The following is a 19,730-nucleotide window of genomic DNA, read 5'->3' as shown; positions in this document are numbered from 1 at the left end:
CTGGGGCTGCTGCTCGGGCCCTAGGCTGAGCCCTGCCCCTGCTTCGGCCTTTGGCACGGCCTCGGCCTCGACCTCTGCCCCGCGTAGTAGCTATCACTGGAGGCTCTGGCTGCTGCTCAGCTGAGGAAGCGGTACGTGTTCTCGCCATCTGTGAGAGAATAAGAATAGAAGAGTTCAATCCGTATTGAGAAAGCAAAATTACATGACAAAGAAGAATAGAAGTGAAACTTGTTCCTAAACTTCATAGCCTCTGGAAGATAAGTACAGACGTCTCCGTACCGATCCTCCAGACTCTACTAAGCTTGCTCTTGAATTGTGAGACCTAGGCAACCTAATGCTTTGATACCAACTGTCACGACCCGAAATTTCCCACCGACGGGACCGTGATGACGCCTAACATTTTACTTACTAGGCAAGCCAACGTTAGAGAATCATTTACCAATTCCTTATTTTCGTTCAGTAATTAACATTTAATTAACTACGATGAAATATAACAAGTGCGGAATATCATAAATCTTTATTAACTACTACCACCCGGATCTGGAGTCACAATTCACGAGCATTCTAAAACTAACTACAAGTAATAGTCTGAAAGAAATACAACTGTCTGAATGAAAGAAAACAGTAGGACATAAAAAGATAGACGGGGACTTCAAGGTCTGTGAACGCCGACAGATCTACCTTGAGTCTCCGGACAGCGGACCAATAGCAAATCTCGATCAACCTGAGCCGGTATCAAAATCTGCACAGAAAGTGTAGAGTGTAGCATCAGTACAACCGACCTCATGTACTGGTAAGTGTCGAGCCTAACCTCGACGAAGTAGTGACGAGGCTAAGGCAAGGCACCTACAATCAACTTGTACAATTTAACAGTGTATACGCAAATAACAGGAATAATGAACTAAACAGGAAATGTCGGGAGGGGAGACATACTAAGGGTAATACAAGATAAAGAGCTACAACAGAATGATCATCAGAGCAGTCAATATACTATGAATCAACAGGAATAGTGAATACAGTAAAGAAGAATGCACGGCATCACCCTTCGTACTTTTACTCTTAATCTCACCATAAAATTAATAGAAACGGCACGGCATCACCCTTCATGCTTTTACTCTCATATCATGGCACGGCATCATCCTTCGTGCATTAACACTCACAATATGGCACGGCATCACCCTTCGTGCATTAGAACTCACAATATGGCACGACATCACCCTTCGTGCATTAATACTCACAATACGGCACGACATTACCCTCCGTGCATTAATACTCACAATACGGCACGACATCACCCTTCGTGCATTAACACTCTCCCTTACCATAATGCAATGCATAAATAACAACAGGGAGATAGAATAACAAGTACAAACCTTACTTCAACATTTGGTTCCATAATATCAATCTTAACTTTGAAATAAAAACTCAATTATCACCAGAAAATTCCGTAAAAATGATAAGAATGATAATTTGAACAACACTAGTATAACACGTAGCAATTTGGCATAGGAATGAGACAATATCAGAAAAACAGAGAAACATGGAAAAACAGGTAAATTTGGCGGCGCATAGGTACTCGTCACCTCACATATATGCCGCTCACATGAATTTCACTTAGCAAATAATCTATGGTTCCTAATTACCTCGAGTCAGGGTTAGACACAATACTTACCTCGCTCCGAGGCCACTTAATTCTCAATCGCAACTTTTTCTTTGGAATTCACCTCCAAACCACTCGTATCTATTAGAAAATGACTCAATAATATTAAATATTGCTATAAGAATCAATTATATTGCATAAATTAAATTTCTCAATTTTTCCTCCAAAAAATCGAAAAATCGACCCCGGGCCCGCTTGGTCAAATCCCGAGGTTTGGACCAAAATCCTTTTACCCATTTACCCCGAGCCCGAATATGTAATTAGTTTTGTAATCCGACCTCAAATTGAGGTCTAAATCCCCAAATTCCCGAAATCCCTATTTTCTACCCTAACCCCTAATTCTACCATGAAAAATCTAGATTTTAGGTTGAAAATTCAAGAAATGTAATGGGTAATTGAAAGAAACGAGTTAAGGAACACTTACCTATGATTTGGGGAAGAAAATGTCTTTGAAATATCGCCCTAGGCCTCCTATCATTTTGAAAACGAGAAGAAAAATGGCTGGAGTCCGAAATAAATGCTCACTGCCTAGCGACCTTCGCACTTGCAGTGTTTTGGTCGCACCTGCGCATCCGCATGTGTGGACGGAGTGTGCGCTTCTGCGGAAAAGGGCTGGGCCAACTGGAGCCGCACCTGCGGACAGGGTTCCGCTTCTGCGGAGAAAAGTCCGTATATGCGGAAAAACGAAGTCTAGGCCTGGGTCGCATCTGCGGGGCTTTCGCTCGCACCTGCGACCAAAGGATCGCAGGTGCGGGCATACCGGATTTGGTGCACCAACGGCCTTGTTGAGGTTTGAACTCAACTCGCGCATCGCCTGAATGGCACCCGAGCCCTCGGGGCTCCAAACCAAACATGCACACAAATCTAAAAACATCATACGGACCTGCTCGCGCGATCAAATCGCCAAAATAACACCTAGAACTCTAAATTTAGCACCAAATCAAATGAAATTCTCAAGAACACTTTAAAATTTCTATTTTCTCAATTGGACGTCCGAATCACGTCAAATCAACTCCGTTTCTCACCAGATTTCATAGACATGTCTTAAATATCATAATGAACCTATACTGGGCTCCGGAACCAAAATGCGGACCCGGTACTAACAATGCCAAACATCAATCAATTCCTAAAAATAATTAATTTTCACACTTTTAATTTTTATAAAAAATTCATAACTTGAGTTACGGACCTCCGAATTCGATTCCGGGCATGCGCCGAGATCCTATAATTCGATACAGACCTACCGGGACCGTCAAAGCATGGATTCGGGCCTGTTTACTAAAAATATTGACCGAAGTCAAATAAAATCAACTTTGAAGGCAAAAATTCTTATTTTCATCAATTTTCAACATAAAAGCTTTCGGGAAACCTACCCGGAATATGCACGCAAATCGAGGAGGGTAAAAATGAGTTTTTAAGGCTTAAGAGCACATATTCGAATTCTAAAATATAAGATGACCTTTTGGGTCATCACACAGGTAGACCTAAGTTTGTGAACAAGTTAGAAGGATTCAACCTAGTTCTCCATATACAAAAAAATGAAAGCAAGGTAAATTAAAATTACTATAATATTTTGCCTTCCACCCATATTTATGGGCTAGTTCTTTCCACAAACGAGTTTCGGGCGGGGTGACGTCAAAGATCATTTGAAACCACCGGTCCAAACCTTCCACCACCGGCGGGGATCTATGGAGTTGCTTAAACATGCGAAGGGTGAGGAGTTGGTACGGCCATAAAGGAATATATAGTGAAAAGAAATACTAAACATAGAGCTTACGAGTGCGGTTCCAAGAAACCGGAAAAGATGAACCCGTTGTCGGAATGATGTCGATGGTGGCGATTATAACGAACTATTCCATCCTCCCACAGTCAATGTCGTCATCCATGCTGGACAACAAAGCATGGTGTCCACGCTTGCAGAGGTTTATCATTCCCCTGCAGAAGAGTTTTGGAGAATAGAGATTCATCGTATGAGCTAAGGTTATCTCTTCTCTAGTCTGCTACCACAAGCGTCGAAGATAGCCGACCGTCCTCCACACTGAAGGACTTACCTATGCCAAACACACTCGGTAGCAAAGGAAAAACTCCACAATCACAGAATCAAGCTCTCCGCTCAAAGAAAACACACCCAAAGTAAAGGGATACGTGTAAAAGTATGTAAAACCTTCCTTGGGAAGGATCACTCGCTCCAATAGATCAGGAGCAATGATATCCAACTCATGGGAGCGGCAGTCTTCCTTCACAGCAGTAATACTGGAAGGACGAATAGAAGAAGGGTACCTGCTAACAGCCCATGTACGAGGGTTAGCAGTAGGAAATTTCTCTTCAAAATCTTTTTGTGATACTGAGTTTTCTTGGGATGATGGAACCCAACGTTGGAGGAGCAAAGTCCTCGGCTTTGTTCTTGTTCTTTGAAGAACCAGCACGCTTGGAGGAAGAAACCATTGAAAAAGAAGAATGAAAAGGTTTTGTGCTTGAAGAGAATTGGAGAAAGGATGAAAAACAAATATGCAAATCGAAAGCTCGAGAAATTATGAAACGCAAAGGAAACGAGTGTTGCGTATAAGTAAAATTTTGGCGGCTAAATTCATGGCCATGATTACCTCGATAATCGACAAAAGCTGTGCTAAATCATGGGATGACGCGTGCTTGGGGCGTTAAATACGGAGAGACATGCATCTAATCAACTGTTAGGAACCTTCAGAGGGAGTTGTAGTAATTTCCCCTAAAAAGGTATTTCTACCAACTTCCCGGTAACACAAAGTTATGTCATTGAAAAATAGGGGGACTATCTGTATAGGGTGAAATATGATATAACACGTAGTTGTCTAAAGGAAGAACACGTGGAACCCAAGATGGGGATGGCCGAAGACCGAACACAGCCATTTCGCTTGTCACCGAAAAGGATAACGTTCATAAAGATGTGTTAAATGCTCTGCACCCGGTAGCACTTAATAGGGAATATTCTACATCATTAAGAGCGACAATCCATTACAGAGGATTTGACATTTATGCTCACCGTTATGTCTTCATCAATGACCCTCATAATTGACATTAAAGGAGGGCACGATCCTAAGACCTCCTTTCCTAGACATAGCTACAAATAATGAGCTCAGTTATCATTGTAAGGGAGACGAATTTTCTTGCTAAACATATACTACATTCTATACAAAACTTAATACAATCTTACTTTCTTGGTTTTTGATCTCATCATTGCTGTGCCCGGAAACCTTGTTCCTAGAACTGTCATCTCTGTTGTTTCATCTACATTTCAAGGCTAAGTATTATATATTTTTTCAAGTATTGTATTATTTCAGGATCAAATTAGTTCACTTGTCTAGAAACCACGTATAAATTCAATTGTACTATTTTACGGGTAAACAATTTGACACCCACATCTTCTTAATTATTTCTTTGGATAATTTCAGATTAGAGTGATATCTGGAGGTTAAAAAGATTGATTTATGATCATCCTGAAGTATGGCAGTGCTAATGCTATAATCTGAGATAAAGGTTTCTTATTTTTTTCAATTGGACAGGTTAATAGGTGAAAGCATGAAAATTGTCAAATTTTTAAAGAAGCATACTTATGTCCTTCAAGTAAGGAGGTGTTGACTGAGGCATCACAGTTTTGTATACATTTTGTAGCTCTGTGACTAATCAGAAATTCATTTTTGGTCTATCCCTGATCTCTTTAACATGTGAATATTAAAGAAATCAACAGTTCATAGTGTAATATTCTGAAATCTTTTTCTTTATCAAAGATGAGTATGATAATATGTAAGCATTCCGTCCAAAATCCTTCTCTCACAGTATAAACAACCTCAAGTGTTGGCTAGTAATTATCAGGTAGAAGTTCTTGCAAAGAAGAATTTTTACTCTCTATATATTTACTTTCGAACTTTCCTGCTATATGCGTCATGTATATACAAAACACAAAATATAAATACTTCTACGTATATATAGTAACATTTCTTTCCCAATTAGATGTGTCTGCAAAGAAAAAGCAATAGAACATATGGTAAATAGGTTGCGTGCTCTAAACTACCAACAACCTTAAATCATCTTCTCAGTACGTTATTTATCTACATCATCGCAATAGAATAAATTGATACACCCATAAAAGACAAATCTCTCATCTAATATTATAATCTATGTTGATTATATGTTGAAATTTAATGTCCATTTCCACTTCAGTTCCAAGCTAAACCCAGTTTTCTTTCCACACTACAAATTAAACAGAAGGAAAAGTTAACTTAAAACAGTTCGGAACTACACAATTAGCTCAGAAAACATAGGTAGAGACATCAAAAATTATGATGCGAAAACAAATTTAACCTAGGATAGATAGTTCTAATCCAATAGAACTTGTGATGAGAAAAGGAATTAAAAAACACCAGATCTAAATATATATGAAAGGCGATAAAAAAGAAAGGAAAAACAGGAGCGCAGAACAAAACTCATCGAAATACATGAGGTGACGAGTGTGTAAACGGGCTTTATGTGGTATTTTGACCGGTTAGGATTTTAGACTTCTTCTATGCATTTAATTAAATTTTCTATAACATGTAACATCTTTCATTGTTAAATTCACTCTCACATGCTCTAATTGACATTGTTAGCATTTGTCCTGTCCTTGTTTTTGTAATTGATGTTATATGGTTTAGTTAAAGTTGATAGCTCTCTTATTGTCTTGTTACCCCTTTATTGTTGAATTAATCTTACTTGAAGTTATTATTTCGTGGAATATCTTGTTGCTGGGTTATTGATGTTGAAGTTGTGAAAGTTATTATCACATTGAGGTTGAAGTTGATAATTGTTGAGATATCTTTTCTTATTGAGTATTCCTCATTCATTTTGTTGTTATTGAGATTCTTGTACACATTGTGATTGAGCCATGAGCTATATGTTGTGGTGATACTGGTATTGTTGTTTTTGGCAAGTGTTGTGACATATGGGCACACATGGTGCGAGTTGATTATTGTGTTGTGATATTGATACGCATGTGGTGGTATAAGGATAGGGGTTGATACGTATGTGGTGAGATAAGGTGGGATTTATACGCGTGTTTCTAGTAGGGGAACTACTTAAAGCCAAGCGGTGAGATAAGAGGGATAAAACACGTGTAGCTAGTTCGAAAAAATATTTTTAAAAATAAATGCAAGGCTCACACGATGATATAAGGAAAGATTGTGATTGTAATTGTGAAATGAGGTCTTGAGATATGGTATCTCGGTTGTGATTCTTGTTGTACATCCTATGTTATAAAGGCATGTTGGTTGAGTAGTTCTTGTTGTTTTTCTCCATTGTCTTACTTATAATTGTCCGTATTTGACTACTTATTTTTTCATTATGTACTTACTATTTGTTTCCTTCACCGTTTAATTTCTGTTGTTAGTTTATATTATTGAACTGCTTATCTGTCATTTACTTCCTTGTTTTTCCATTATTAGACTATATTATACCCTGTTCAGTTTTTCTTATCCTAGTAGGTGTCTTGACCTGGCCGCGTCACTACTCTACCGAGCCTAGGCTTGATACTTACTGGGTACTGTTGTGGTGCACTCATACTACGCTTTTACACATTTTTGTGCAGATCTAGGTACATCAGCCCGTGCCAGACATTAGTGATCATTCAGTCATTCTGGAGACTTCAAGGTATATCGACGCTCGCAGGTCTCGGAGTCACCTCCCTCCATTTCTTTATTATTGTTTATCCTACTATCAGATAGTGTTGTATTGGAGATTTTAGCACATATCTATAGAGCTTATGACTCAGCTTCACCAGATTTTAGGAGTATTGTAGCTGTGATTCAGTATTGAGATTATTATGCGACTTATTAGTTTATATCATATTTTCCATCTTTATTTCTGTTATATACTCTTGTTTGTTAGACTTACCTAGTCTTATAGATTAGGTACCATCACGACATCCTAATGTGGAAAATTGGGGTTTGACAAAATGGCTATGCTACAAGGACTTCTTGAAATCTTGCGACTAAGTGAACGCGATGCTTCTAATATTGGGAAATAAAATTTCCTTCCAAGTTCTTTTATTGAAGGGCTCTGGGATATGCATTAACGGTACATGGATGCTATTTCGTTAGTGCAACACTTCGGTAAAACTGATTTATTTATAACTATGACATATAATCCCTCTTGGTAGGAAACAAAGGAACATTTAGCCTCAACTGATGAGGCACATAATAGGCCTGATTTGACAAGCCGAGTATTTAGAGCCAAAATAAATGAATTCAAAAAGGATATACTAAAGTGAAATATGGTGTTCATCGACTTAAAAAAGGCGTACGATAAAATTGCGAGGGAGGTTTTGTGGAGATGTTTGGAGGCTAGAGGTGTACCAGTTGCGTACGTTAGGTTGATTAAGTACATGTATGATAGAGTAAAGACCTGAGTGAGGACGGTGGGTGGGGACTGAGACCATTTTTCGGTGATGATGGGGTTGCATCAGGGGTCGGCACTCAGCCCTTTTTTGTTTACTCTGGTGATGGATGTACTGACGCGCCAAATTCAAGGGGAGGTGCCGTGGTGCATTCTATTTGCAGATGATATTATATTGATTGATGAGACGCGAGACAGTGTGAATGCTCAATTAGAGTTATGGAGGCAGACCCTGAAATCTAAAGGTTTCAAGTTGAGTAGGACCAAGACAGAATACTTGGAGTGTATGTTCAGTGGCGAGACTCAAGGATGGGAAGGAGAGGTGAGGCTGGACTCCCAGGTCATCCTTGAGAGAGGGAGTTTTAAGTACCTTGGGTCTATAATTCAGGGGGATAGGGAGATTGATAAAAATGTCACACATCGTATTGGGGCAGGATGGATGAAATGGAGACTTGCTTCCGGTGTTTTGTGTGAGAAGAAGGTGCCACCGAAACTTAAGGGTAAGTTATGCAGAGTGGTAGTCAGAACAATGATGTTATATGGGGCTGAATATTAGCCAGTGAAGATCGCTCATGTCTAGAAGATGAAGGTAGAAGAGGTGAGGATGTTGAGATAGATGTGTAAGCACACCAGGTTAGATAGGATCAGAAATGAGGTTATTCGCAACAAGGTGGGTGTGGCCCCTATTGAGGACAAGATGCGAGAAGCGCGACTTAGGTGGTTTGGTCATGTGAGGAGGAGGAGCACAGGCATTCTGATGAGAAGGTGTGAGAGGTTGACATTGGATGGCCTACAAAGAGGTATAGGTACGCCAAAGAAGAGGCGAAGAGAGGTGATTAGGCAAGACATGGCAAAACTTCAGCTGACCGAGGACATGACCCTTGATAGGAAGGTATGGAGATCAAGGATTAGGGTAGTCGAGTAGGTAGTCTAGAGTGTTCATAACAGTAGTATTGGCACGCAGTTTCGCTTTTTATTGATAATAATTTTATTATGACTAACCGTTATTTTCTTTCATTGTTGATAACCTTACTATCTGGTTATTTTTATTCTGCTTTTTTATGGCTTCTTGGTACTATCCCTTCTTGTCTATATTTTCATTAATGCAGTGCTTATGCTTTCGTAAGCCGAGGGTCTATTGAAAACAACCTCTTTATCCTCACAAGGTAGGGGTAAGGTCTGCGTACACACTACCCTCCCCATACCCCACAGTGTGGGATATTACTGGGTATGTTGTTGAGTTCCAAAAACGAAGTTTACCTCTTGCTCATTTTCTTATAATATTAACTAATAAATACAAGTTTCTTACCCCAGAGGCCTACGATAATATTATTAGTGTTGAAACACCCGATGAAAACACAGAACCAGATTTATATTCACTTGTTCTCAAAAACATTATGCATGGTCCATGCGGTAATCTAAATACAACAAATTCTTGTATGAAGAAATAAGATTGTTGTAAATTCAAATATCCAAAATCTATTTTTGAAGGTTGATTTGACCTATGTAACGATCCGAACGGTTGTTTTGAGCTCTAGCACGTCGTTTAGCAGTTTGAGGCCTTGAGTAGCTTCACTTAAGGTTTTATGACTTGTACATATGGTCGGAATTGAATTTTGGAAAGTTCGGAGTTGATTTAGAAGAAAAATTCTCAATTCAGAAGCTTTAAGTTGGAAGAGTTGACCGGGGTTTGACTTTTGAGTAAAAAGCCTCAGAATCAGGATTTGAAGGTTCTAATAGGTTTGTATGATGATTTCGGACATGGGCGTATATTCGGGTTGAGTATCGGGTGGCCCTGGAGCGTTTCAACGCTTATTTTGGGAAGCTGGCATTTTGAAAGTTTTAGAATTTCCTAAGTTTGATTTGAAGTGGAATTTAATGCTATCGATGTCCGTTTGGAGTTTCAAGCCTTGGAATAGGTTCGTATCGTGATTCGTGACTTGTATATAAAGTTTGGTGTCATTAAGAAATGTTTAAGTATGATTCGGACGCGTTCGTTGAAGTTTCAATATTTGAAAGTTGAAAGAAGAATTTTGATCGTCGATTCATAATTTCAATGTTATTCGTGGTGTTTAGAGCCTTTGGATAAGTTTGGATAAGGTATTGGGACTTGTTGGTGAGATCGGACAGGGTCCCGGGGGCCTCGGGTGAGTTTTAGGGTGGTTTCAGATCATTTCTCCATGTTTTGCTGGTGCTGGTGTCTAGTTTTGTTCTTCGCGAACGCGAAGGGATTCACGCATTCACGATGAAGGATTATTGGCTGCTGAGATTTAATGCTTCGTGTTCGCGACTGATGCCTCGCGTTAGCGAAGGCTTGGACGGCAATGCTAAGCGTTCGCGATGAAGAAGTTGGCCTGGGGAAAATTGTCCTTCGCGTCCGCAATGGAGTGGACGTGTTCATAATAGTGCAGCCTAGTGAAGCATCGCGTTCGCAAAGAAAAGTTTTGGGTCCAGAGTTTATTGAGCTTCGCGAACGCGAGGGCAGTGCCATGTTCGCGACGAAGGGTTGCCTGGCAGTGTAGAAGTTTGGAATTCGGGCTTGGGTTCATTTTTTATCTTATTTCCTCCATTGGAGCCGATCTTGGGGCGATCTTGAAGGAGCTTTTTCATCATCCATCATAAGGTAAGTGGTTTCTATACATTGTGTGTTAAATACATGAATTATTTATGGATTTGAACACACATATTGGTGAAAATTGTGAGATTTTGAAGAAAAAACTTGAAATTGTATTTTTGGATTTCCACAACAAAATTGGACATGGAACTGGGGATAAATTATATATTTGAATTTGTGGTATTACTGGTAATGTTTATCTTAAAACATATTGGGAATCCGGGCACGTGAGCCCGAGGGTTGACTTTGTCGAATTTTTGACCGGAGTTGGAAATTGTTATAAATTGATTAATTATGAGCGTTGGAGTATATTTTTATTGGTTTTTGCATGTTGTTTGACTTTTGGATTTTTGGGCATCGGTTTGAGGTGTTAGAGAGGCGTTGGAGTCGGCTATGTAACTTCAGAGCGAGGTAAGTCTCATGTCTAACCTTGTAAGGGGGAAACCACCCCGTAGGTATGTATTTGTTATGTGCTACTTGTTATGGGGGACACGTACGCACGAGGTGACGAGAGTCCGTACGTAGCTATTATCATGTTATGTCCGGGTAGACTTAGGACTTTATCATGCAACATTTGTATTATCTGAATTCAACTTGTTAGTTTAATTTACCTAAGACTTATAAATGAAATGTGATTAGAGATCATGTTAGATCGAATTTAATTACCTTGAGTTGTTGGCAAGATTTTCAAAAATTGGTAGAAAGTCATGATTATTTTACGTTCCCGTTTTTATATTGCAAACACGTAGCCTGTAATTCGATAACTTTCCTCTCTTCCCGGGTATCGGGCCGAGCGCCTCGACAATATATGTATATATGAGATGCATCCATGGATCGGGCCGTAGGACCTCGACAATGTATGTACACGACTATATAGATCGGGCTGAATGACCTCTGCATAATTCGTGTGTAAAATCGCTAGGAGTCCAAATACCCACGAGATTACCCTCTTGATTGGGGACTTAGAAATTGCATGATATTCCCTTGTGACCGGAGATCGGATATTTACTTGACGATTCTTATTTGTTGAGATGGCATGTGCTATATAGAAATTTTAAATTGATTACTATTTCTTGTTCTATTGATCCTATTATATTTCATGCCTGGTTATGGTTCTTGCATCTTATTTATTGGACCACTAGTAAGTGTCTATGTCGACCTCTCGTCACTACTTCTCCGGGGTTAACCTAGATACTTACTAGGTATGCGTTGATTTACGTGCTCATGCTATACTTCTGTACTAAATATGCAGGATCTGACAGGTTCCTTTGATGGTCATCTTGGCGCGTAGGCGTAACTGCTGAGGGGACTTTATGGTGAGCTGCATTCTATGATACACACCACAGCCCTCAGAGTCTCCATCTTATTTATTTACTTTATCCTGTCTCTTTCATTTTCAAGATAGTTGTTGTATTATTATTGCATTCCTTAGCAGACGCTCATGCACTTGTGACACCGGGTTTTGGGGGTGTTTCTAGAATTAATTTATGGTTTTGCTTATCATCGACACACTTTTACCTGGTATTTTATTTAAATTGTATGTATCTATGATTTTTAATGCATTAATTTATTTATCTAATAAGATTCACAATTTCAAAATTAATAAAATAAATAATTAAATTGGTAGTTCACCATTGGCTTGCCTAACAGCGATGTCGTGCGCCATCATGACCTATAATGGGTTTTGGGTAATGACAGCTTGGCATCAGAGCTCTAGGTTCACTTGGGTCTCATGAGTCATTAGCGAGTCAAGAAGAGTCTTGCGGATCGGTACAGAGACATCTGTACTTATCTTCGAGAGGCTACATGGCTGTTAGGAGCACTTCCCTTCTTGATTCCTCATCGTGCGATTTGATTCCATTGAATCTTATGCCTTCATTTCCTTCCTACTCATTCCTATATGATGGTGAGCATTTTTTATCAATTGGGCTTCAAGGAGTTGTAGTGGTACTGCAGATATGGTGCAGGATGTTTCTCTCTGCGTTTTCGGGCAGGCTATTATCGTAGCCTTGTGGAAGGGTGTTCAGTTGTTTCAGCCCAGTGTTAGTGTTGCCTACAGTTTCGAGGCTATGCACAATGTATTATGATGCTCATGCGTTGTTATCGCACAATAGTGATGTAAGTGGTAGAGTGCTTATATATGTGTCGCAACAGTGAATGTCTTGAAAGGAGAATTACTCGGTTCAGGGATTAGAGGTTCGACATTTAATTCCAGTGGAGGAAAGGTAATCAGACTATGGGTGTTCAGGCCTTGGTTGACGGAGTAGCGAGACTTGATATTTTCAAGTGTGGTAGAATTCTCATTTGTGGTGTGGTGTCGTCGTCCTTATTGGAATGCATTAATGCTCATCAGTGTTATGGTCTCCTTTTATTTGCCTTCGGGGTAGGGTGTTGTGAATGGTGTTTAATTAGCAGTTGTCAGAGATGGCGATGCATGGCGGCTTCAGAGTCGAATTAGTGTTTCAAATATTGATGGCTCGAGAGAGACGAAACTTATGGAGACTCAGAGTTGGTAGCAATTTATCCGTTCGGGTGCTATAAATATGGATTATGATTTGAGGCAGTATTTTGGCGGCGAAGGAGAAGGAAGGACATGGTGGAAGTGGCAGGGCAACGTATGAATTCTGTGGTAGGATAGTCACATGCTTCGAGAAAGTTTAGAGAAATTTAGGGATCATGGTGGACAATGACTAAGTCTATGAATTTTATTTAGAATGGTGGCTACTGTGCTGATGGAGCTTGAATATGGTGAAAAGGAGTTTGCTTGGAATGGAGAGAGGTGTGAAAGCTTGATTATCGTTTTGAGATGAAACATGACTTCGAGTTTTGGAACGTATAGTTGGACCTTCAGTTGATGCAAGATGGAAATAAACAGACCCTTACAGCTGGTGGACGAGCATGGGCTCAGGAGGGTTTACTGATTTCGTGGTAGTTGTAACTGGGGCAATATCGTTGGAAGATGTCGATATGGAATTACACGGGCGGGATATCTCCAGTGAGCAGGCTAGTGGTTGCGTGATTTTTGATAAAGTTCCTACGAAGAGTTCTACTTTCTCCCCAGCAGGAAGCATGTACTGCGATGTGAGCTCGGACTGCTTGAAGAAGATAGTACGAGTGTCTGAGGTTGGATGTGTGATTATATAATTCGGAATGTTTTATGAAACGTTTAATAAGAGATTATGAGAAATTCGGTGGTTTAACGGTGCGAGATCATGGAAACTGAGAAGGAGGAGTTATTGTCGGTTATGGATTTATGTGATTGTAGCTTGAAGCTAAGTGGGGGAGACCACTGTCTATGATAGGGTCATGTGGCTGTATGCCTTGGTAGTATCGGGTTATCAGTGCATTTGTAGATTAGTTATGACCAAAGGGAGAAAACATCAAGGGTATATGGGCAAGGAATTTGATGTATGTGTGCTACATTTCACCTAATCAATTCGTGCGCAGATGTTGGGATGACTTAGAGTCTATGCTTCTTATGGATGTGATGTTAAAGGAAAAGAATTCATCCAATTGTTTCTTTGGCAGTGTTTATGTGCTAGCAGAGCACTAGGGTTTGGATATATAATTGTGACAAGGTCAGAGTGGTTACTCCCAATAATGGTTCTAGTGGGTTCAAGAATTAAAGTGTGGTGACTAAGGATTTTTGGGTTCATTATGTGTTGAAGGATCAAATTTGTGCAGCAGAGTGTGAAGGATACTTGGAGAATTTCTATATTATCATTGGGTCTGCGGTGTAGTGATGGAGAGATAGAAGGAAACAACTTCGAATTCATAAAAGATCTTTCAAAATGAGTGTATCAGTTGGAGATACTACTGAGTGCATGAGGAGGGTATGAGATGGCTGATGGGTATTGAGACGATGTGATCTCGTGATTTGGGTCACTCGGGATGAGTGTTGTTTGGGGTCCGTAATATGTTTGGATAGAATTATTATTTCAAAGGAAAGTCAAGAGTAAATTGGAAGAAGTTGAGTCAGTTAGTAATGGTTTGAATCAACATGGTTGTGGAAAAGATCAGTTCCTTCGGTGTGTTAAGGCTATATGAGTGATTAGTGGTTGTACGTGAGGGCTTGACAACCACTATAATTTGATTGATTTGGAGGTATTTGATTCTTATGGCCTTGTCATGAGTAAATGGATCTCAAAAGAGTTATGGCAGTTAGACTACGACTTGAGGTTTACATTTTTCGCAGTTATGGGAATTTGGTTGTGGGTTGCAATTGTTCTTCTGAAATGAGTTGAGTGAAAGGGATTCTAGCCGATAAAATGTTTATTCTATCAGTGGTTCAGGGGTTATGATGAAATTCTTGTACACTCGCGTAGCGGCATGACAGGTGTAGTGAGCGGTATAGAAATTGGAAGTTGAGGATCAAGGTTGCGTTTTAGATTTGACGATTGATCATATGTGTCATGTGTAGGGTCTTGTGGATCTTTGGAAGGTTATTAACCTACTTTGGGATGATCGGAATCGGCTTTGAGGTCTTTAGGTAGGCCTTATGTGAATGTATATTTTATATCGGATCAGATATGCTTATTCATCATAGCATTGCTTACGGATGAGTCTTCAAGCGCAATGCATGATATTCATGCCTTAGTCTCTTTTAGGTGCTACTCCTTTATACCACATGGGCTGTGAGACGGCTTGATTATTCACACGTGTGTTGTGGTCCTATGTAGCTTGTGGTGTTATATGAGTGAGATGGTTCTCAAGATCCAAGTCATTTATTGCACCTTTGTCGTGCTCGAGTTTTGTAGAGCATGACACCATCCGTTTCCTTAGGGTTGTATTTATGCACTAGGCGTTCTTGTGGTTGATATTCGGGCATTTCGTGGGTTTGAGCATTATGGCTTAATGGGTACTTCCCTATTGATTATTATGTGTGGATCGCATGGCACGCCGCCACAGGTATCATGTTTGGATCGGGTTGCATGCCGCAACAGTGTGATGTTGAGTATGGTTCCTTATACTTATTTTATGTGCCTTGTTTCTCATCTCTGCGGTAGGTTCATAGCATCTGTTGGGCCGTTTTATTCGTTACTCGATTTGGGTAGTTCTTTGCCAGAGTTCGTTCTTCCTTGTGGGTCATATTCAAGTTGTAGCTCATTGGCGCATTGATGGCGTCATATGAGATTCTAGGCAGCGTTTGAGGTGGCTTATTGCCCAAGAAGCTTGTACTGGGTGAGACGAGGTTATTCGACCTAAAATCAGTGCGATCAGATTTATGTAAGGTATATTAAAGAGAAAAAATCACTATTCAGTTCAGAAAGAGGTGATGGTCCTTGTCAATCGTAGAGACTCCATGACTTATTGATTTGCAGGTGGTTATGAGCTTCTACGTGTCATTTTCATTGTTGCAGTATCGCGAGGATTGGATCAAGGTTTATGCGCATATGAGGTATAAAACATGTATCAGGTTAGTGAATCTACAACTTCTACAGTTGGAAGACGTTATTATGGGCATACGAATTATACGGTGTATTGTGTGGTTTCAGCATGAGTGCATGATCATATTTGGCACTGCGGGTTGAGATTTTTAAGTTATTCGTATGTTAGAATCAGGTCTCGTAGGGAATTTTGGATGTTGGAATTTGGTTCTAAGGCTTATGGGCTAAGGTATCAGGAAGCATATTCAGTCGGGCTCGAGCTAATATGCTCACATGGGTTGCGGCACGAGGTGTTGAACAATGGTTTTGGGCAATTCCGGAGCGATTTTTGGCACGTTCGAGGACAAACGTATGTTTAAGTGGGGGAGAAAGTAATGACCCGACCGGTCATTTTGAACTCTAGTGCGTCATTTGGCGGTTTGAGGCCTTGAGTAGCTTCACTTCATGTTTTATAACTTGTAAGTGTGGTCGGAATTGAATTTTGGGACGTTCGGAGTTAATTCAGAAGGATAATTCTTAATTCAGAAGCTTTAAGTTGTAAGTTAGCATTTTGAATATTTTAGAATTTCCTAAGTTTGATTTGAAGTGGAATTTAATGTTATCGATGTCCGTTTGGAGTTTCGAGCCTTGGAATAGGTTCGTATTGTGATTTGTGACTTGTATATAAAGTTTGGTGTCATTAAGAGATGTTTAAGTATGATTCGGACGCGTTCATTGAAGTTTCAATATTTGAAAGTTGAAAGAAGAATTTTGATCATCGATTCATAATTTCGATGTATTCGTGGTGTTTAGAGCCTTTGGATAAGTTTGGATAAGGTATTGGGACTTGTTGGTGAGATCGGACAGGGTCCCGGGGGCCTCGGGTGAGTTTCAGATCATTTCTCCATGTTTTGCTCGTGCTGGTGTCTAGTTTTGTTCTTCGCAAACATGACGAGATTCACGCGTTCGCGAAGAATGATAGTTGGATGCTGAGATTTTTTGCTTCGCATTCGTGACTGGTGCCTCGCGTTCGCGAAGGTTTGGATGAAAATGCTACGCGTTTGCGATGTCAGCTTCACGTTTGCGATGAAGAAGCTGGCCAGGGGGAAATTAGCCTACGCGTCCGTGATGGAGTGGACGCGTTCGCGATAGTGCAACCTAGTTAAGCATCGCGTTTGCGAAGAAGAGTTTTGGGTCCAGAGTATGTTGAGCTTCAGGGCAGTACCGCATTCGCGATGAAGGGTCTCTTGGCAGTGTATAAGTTTGGAAATCGTGTCTGGGTTCATTTTTATCTCATTTCTCCATTGGCGCCGATTTTGGGGCAATCTTGAAGGAGTTTTTTCATCATCCATCATTGTCACGACCCAAAACTAACCCCTGTCGTGATGACGCCTATCGTGAAACTAGGCAACCCGACTCATTTCCAAAACAAACCGATATTTTTATTTTAAAGATAATTTCAAGGTTATTTGACATAAAACCTCCATTAAAAGAGTTCAAATCAAAGAAAAATAGAAGTGCGGAAAAGAAAAAGCCCGACATCGGGGTGTCACTAGTCATGAGCATATACTACAATCTGTCTAACAATATCAAGGCTAACTCAGCCCGGAAAATAGCTAAATACAACTAGAGGAAGATAAGAGGGAGAAGAGCAGGGGCTGCAATCGCCAAACAGCTACCTTGCTATCTCCAAGAAAATCTGCAACCAGAACACTCAGTAACCGCTACCGTGTCCAGCTACACTTGAATCTACACACAAGGTTCAGGGAGTAACGTGAGTATGCCAATTCAGTAAGTAATAATAATAAATAAAGACTGAGCAGTAGTGATGAGCAATAAAGCATATAACGCTCATATCAGGAAATCTCAGTGAAATACCACATGCTTTTAAAAATCAGGATTTGAATCAAACATCTCGTTTAAACCTAGTTCCAGTAAAAATCATTTAAAGACATTTTTCCAACAATTTTTCAAACAAAGGCTCAATGCAAAGTTGAGAAAAAATGATGAAATCATAAAAAGCCCCTCGGGAAAAACATAACTCATATACAGCCCCTGGGGCAAACCTCACAGTCACTCGTGCCACTCGAGCATACCTCACAATCACTTTTGCCACTCGGGCATACCTCACAATCACTCATGCCTCCCAGTCACTCAGCACTCGGCACTTGCACTCAGTAGGTACCTGCACTCACTGGGGGTGTGTACAGACTCCGGATGGGCTCCTTCAGCCCAAGCGCTATAATCTGCACGGACAACTCACGTGCCAAAATAATAAAGTATGCTGCAGGCGGGCAGCCCCGATCCACACTCATCCTCACAAATCAGGCCCTTGGCCTCACTCAATCATAAATATGCTGCAGGCGGGCAGCCCCGATCCACACTCATCCTCACAAATCAGGCCCCCGGCCTCACTCAGTCATAAACCTCTCAAGCCTCTCGGGCATTTCAATAAAATAGGGCTTTCGGCCCAAAACATTTATATGCATCAACATAGAGTCATAAAACTGAGTTATGCGGTAAACAAGTATAAACATGACTGAGTATAGATTTTCAATCGAAAACAATGAGAGGATGGTAAGAAACAGCCCCTAAGGGTCCAAACAGCTTTGGCGCAAGGCCCAAACCTGGCATTCAGCCCAATTTACAGAAATTCTTTCTAAAACATATAAGTATCATATGGTTTCAACAAAGTATGCAACTTTACAGTTGCTACGGGATGGACCAAGTCACAAATCCCCAAAAGTGCATGCCCACACGCCCACACGCCCGTCACCTAGCATGTGCGTCACTTCAAAATAGTAGAATGATACGAAATCCGGGGTTTCATACCCTCAGGACTAGATTTACAATCGTTACTTACCTCAAAACATGAAACTTTTACTCTGCTATGCCTTTGCCTCGCAAATCGGCCTCCGAATGCCTCGAATCTAGTCACAAATAATTCGTTTCAGTCAATAAAATTTATTGGAATTAATTCCATGAGAAAATACTAATTTTTCATAAAAATCCAAAATTTAGCTCAAAAATTGCCTGTGGGGCCCACATCTCGGAACCCGACAAAAGTTACAAAATCTGAACGCCCATTCAACCACGAGTCTACCCATACCAATTTTACCAAAATCCGACCTCAACTCTACCCTCAAATCTACAAATCGTATTTCCAAATTTCTAAGTTCCAATCTCTGATTTACACCTCAAAATCATGTAATCTAGTTGGATTATTCGATGATAATTCAATATTATGGAGTAGAAATGATCACAAGGGACTTACCTCAAGTTTTTCTTGAAAATATATCAAAAATCGCCTCTCCTCAAGCTCCAATTTGCCAAAAATGGCAAATGGGACGAAGTCCCTATTTTTATAATTCTGCCCAGACAATCCTCGGTTCTGCCTTGATCTTGGCCTTCGATCGAGGTCCTCGATCCTGACCCTCGATCCTGGTTCTCGATCCTAGGCCTTTGATCATGTCTTCGACCCGACCTTCGACCGTGACCCTCGACCTTGGGCTCAATCATGGCTTCGATCGTGGCCCTTGACTCTAGGCTCGATCATGGCTTCAATCGTGGCCCTCGACTCTGGGCTTGATCATGGCTTCGATCGTGACCCTCGACTCTGGGCTCGATCATGGCTTCGATCGTGGCCCTCAACCCTGGGCTCGATCTGCGCTCGAATCTGGCAGAAGAA

The sequence above is a fragment of the Nicotiana tabacum genome, chromosome 15 (genome assembly GCF_000715075.1).
Source record: "Nicotiana tabacum cultivar K326 chromosome 15, ASM71507v2, whole genome shotgun sequence".
In the NCBI taxonomy this organism is placed as follows: domain Eukaryota; kingdom Viridiplantae; phylum Streptophyta; class Magnoliopsida; order Solanales; family Solanaceae; genus Nicotiana; species Nicotiana tabacum.
Note: the sequence above shows the minus strand (reverse complement) of the source record.